The sequence below is a fragment of the Lipotes vexillifer genome, unplaced genomic scaffold, assembly GCF_000442215.2.
Source record: "Lipotes vexillifer unplaced genomic scaffold, Lipotes_vexillifer_v1.1 scaffold549, whole genome shotgun sequence".
Classification (NCBI taxonomy): Eukaryota; Metazoa; Chordata; class Mammalia; order Artiodactyla; family Lipotidae; genus Lipotes; species Lipotes vexillifer.
Window position 1 is genome coordinate 1,749,976 of NW_006791400.1, and position 4,389 is coordinate 1,754,364.

Below are 4,389 nucleotides of genomic sequence, written 5' to 3' on the forward strand. Positions count from 1 at the left end.
AACATGTACCTAAGGGAGGCAGCTACACAATAGGGAAACCCCATAGAAATTCTGTAATGAAATGTACACACTGTGACCTCCCACTGAATCTGAAGAAAAGGTCTATTTGAAAAAATGCGTTTGTATATGATACATTTGTGTAAAAAACGACAGTCCTTACAAATAGAAGTGCAGCTGTGTCGTTAAGATGGTGTTCAGCCTAAGATCAACTTAGAGCTGAGTTTCTAATCAGCTGCTTTGGGCGTATTAGCATTGCCTAACTAGTTCATCAGAGGTGACCAGGAGACCAATTATGTTTCACGGTATGAACTACCATTACAGACTATTAAGTAATACTGAACAGTAGAGATCTTGTGAAAATTATTTTGAATGATAGATTCTATTTCAGTTTGGGGCAAAGGCTGAAATATAAGAAGTTAAATCAATTTTAATGAATTTTGACAGGCAAAGGAATTAACGCCCAAGGCACAGAATTAATTCTGGAAATGATTCTCAAAGCTCTCTATTATTTTAAAGTCCACGTGCCTATTTTAGGAATTAAAACTGTTCTGATGTTGCCAGGTATCGATCTCAAAATATGTTTTTCTGTCATATTTAATTTGTTATTAAAATATTTATTAATCTTTTTTAAGAACACTATTTTCTCTTAAAACACTTCATGAATACATTTTAAAGATGTTTATAGTTTGATTTTTATATTTACACATTATTTTTATATGAAATTTAAAAAAATTATTTTTATATTCATATGAGTGAAATTATTTTTATAACCACAATATTTTAAGTATGTAACTCAGAAGTAAATCACTTATCTATCTGGACTGGAGGAAGTATAACTTAGGAAAATAGGAGAAATTATAGCTGATGAGACTACACTCAAACTAGGGTATCTCAGTTTTGATGCACGACTATGTCTTTGGAGGAATAAGCAGCACAAAGACTGACCCTCCGGATCCCAGGTCTGGGAGGAGTGTGGTTTTAGGTCCCATCGGTTGGAGGTCAGAGCTTTTGATGTAAACGTCTGCTTTATACCAAGTGGGCCTGACTTCCTAGAGCGAAGGCCTGCGATTAGGAGGATTGGAGGAGGGAGATGCCAGAAGGGAAGGTCTGCATAGTTCTTCCGCTGAACCTGGAAATATGGACACATTTCATCCAAATGTTGCTGCTAGCTTCTCAGAAGAATTTATAGAGAACATCCTAAGCAGATTCGGATGTACTGCCATGAGCCCTTGGCAGTTTGGGGATGTCGGAGCCATGCAGGGAGATAGGGCATCGGGCACCAATTGATCTGCAGGCACCTGGCGCTTCTGAGATGGTGATGACTAAAGTGGTGTCAAGGCTCAAAGGGCTTTGGTCCCCCCCAGATAGTGTAGCCGAATAAAGTGAGTTGAGAGGAAGGAAATTGGGACTGTATCTGGCCAAAGAGTTCATTCTCCGTCTATAGCCATTCGCCAGACTTAGAGAAAAAAGAAAGGCCTCTTTTTATATACCCACTTCCTTTTTCACACCCACATCATAAATCACCCAGAGAGAATTGGGCCTGTTGACCTCCCCCTGGTTTTTTCTTGATACCTTATATGTAACTTAAAACTTTAAAAAAAGACCTGTGTGATTCAGGACAGGTGAATGTTTCAGTGTGAGAAGGCATCATTTTCACTTTCTGTAAAAATACCACTGGATGGAAAAAAATAGGTGTATATGTATGTATACCTGAATCAGTTTGCTGTACACCTGAAACTCACACAACATTGTAAATCAGCTATACTTCAGTAAGAAGAAAACACTGCATGAAAATGATTATGAATATTACAAAGATATTACTTACTATGGGAATCATGAAGCAAGCTGATTATTGTGTTTTCAGAGCTCTAAATGTGATCTGTTTGAAAATTCAGAACGTAGGCATTTGGAAGTGTCTTTATCCTTTCAGTATTTAAAGTTGAGAAAGAAAATAAAAAGTGAGAAATTCCAGTGCCTGGATATTCCCAGGCTAATTTCTAGACAAGTGAGTTTTGATAAGTTCAAGTTTCAGATAAGAACATTTTTTTTTTCTTCTCTTTTTTTTCCTAAATGGTGAGTAAAAATGTCCCTGGGAGGGCTGGAAAAAATTAGTAATAGATTGTATTAATGTGGAGAATTATTGAGATAAAGTTTTAGTAAATTGGCATAAGGATGAGAACCTCCAAATAAAGAAAAGTGTATGTATATATGTTTGTGTGTTTCTAAAAGATTAGTGCAGAGTTGTTAGTTTTTCTTTATGGGAGATACATAAAATAAATGTGAATAATTGAAGACATTACACAGACACTTTTCCACCAAGACTCTGTAAGTGGATATTGCAATAAAAACAAAACGGATATCCTATCTTCTGCCTTAAACATAACAGACAGTATCTACAAATTTAACCTTTTTTAAAATGAAAAGTGTTTGCATTTCAGAATGTCTTAAAGGTTCATGAAATAATATTTTTCAGCTTAAAGTACCCAGATAATTTCTAAATCAATTCTTCCCTTTACTTTGCTTTTATAAATACTGCTTTTTGATTAGTATAATTTAGCTGTTGATAAATCTGAAACACTTTGACCTCCCTGCATTAGAGCGTGCCATGGAATGAAAATTTACATTTTAGTTCTCAGATGTACCAAACACAGTTTCTGTCTCTTTTCTAACTTGGTTGGGAGGACCACATAGGACATAAGTCTTTGACAAGGGGACCATTTTAGCACCAACATTACAAAAGCTCTTCTGTTCATAAGGGAAATATCTTCCCCTGAATTAAATTTAACCTCTTTAGTACCTCCATTTAGCCACCTGATAAATCCACTTGAGCTATCTTTGGGGGAGAGAGAGGTACATGGGAACAATAACACTTCCTTTTTGAACAGTTTAATAAAGCTTTGTGTGATTTCAAGATGAAAGATAATGTGTAATGCTGATAGCGCCCTCCAAAGCTCTGCATTCATGGATCCAATTACTTTTTTTGTCATGGTAAAAGCCACAGTGGATATATTAAATGGGAGTGTGGCTTAAGAAATAAGGCCCAGGAGTCTGGGTATCTGGTTTCTGAGGTTGACTTAACTTCTGCTTTCTTATCTAACGGTGGGTAGGCAGCTTAACTTTTTTGACTCAGTGTCTCCTTCCATAAAATGCCTAGCAAATATCTAAGAAATGCTTTTAAAATGACAGTGCAAATTGCCATTTAGACTCACACTGGAATTGTCCAGAAGAAAATGAGGTGAGTGTTTAGCAAAGGGAAATACTATCTTCTGCTTAATTTTGGATTTATCATAACTTTTAAAAGTCACGAGATTTCTAGAAGAGGAATGACATTTTCAAAGCCTTAAAGACACTTGTGAAGGAGCGCTCTTTCGCCTCTGCTCTATTTCTCACGAAAGATTTGACTCTGGCATTTCTCCAACTTCCCCTCCTCCCCACCTCCCCACTGCAAGTTGAAGAGAGTCATTTACAATGTTAACTTTTCCAATTCGGGAATATTTTCTTGGGGCTGATTCTTTCATATAATTTTTATAAATGGATGCACATCAGATTTCATGACATTATATTTGTATATGCGGTTACCGGCTTTAGATATTCAGTTCTAAGACCCTCAAATTGATTCATGTAACTACGAAATAATTGATTATAAATTTGTAGAAGTATCTAATTGTATTTGATAAAATCTGAGTGGATAGAACATTGCCACGTATTGATTAATGTCTCACCCATTGTCCTGAGACCATCTTGAGAGATGAAAGGTGGCCTGTAAGACAACATTTCTGAACTGTTAAAAGATAAACTGAGACATGTCACACATTTTCAGTGTGTATTTGGGCAAATTAATCCCAGTCGGGGAGCACCAAACAGGAAGTGGTTAGGAGCATTCCACCCATGGGAGCTGGGGTAGAGACTTTTAGAGAGAACAGGTGGAAGCAAAGCAAGGAAATTATTTAAATTGGCTGTAGCATAAGGAGTTGCCTTATTTAGGAAAACCTAGCTGGCTGTTTGTGATTGATTGTCCTTAGGTTTTTATTTCTTTTATTTCTTTTTTGTTTCTTAACTTGGAGACATTTACAGGTTTAGGTTTGGTTTTCTTTATGGAACTACTAAGACATTAAATCCACCTTTGCCTAGTGGACTCGTTGTTTAATTAATTTAACAGTAAAAATGACCATGCTCTTAAAAATTTGCATGCTGAATATACGTTTCACTAGCAATAAGCAGTGTTCTGAGTATACATTTTTTAAAAGATGTCTAGACAACTAAAACAAGTTCTTTCTATATGATGCCTGTGAGTGTGTGGTTTAAGTATTTTTGGAAAGACTATTGTGAATCATCACATGGACTGTTGTCTCAATGAATCAAAGATACAGATGTGAAGTATTTGGCAAC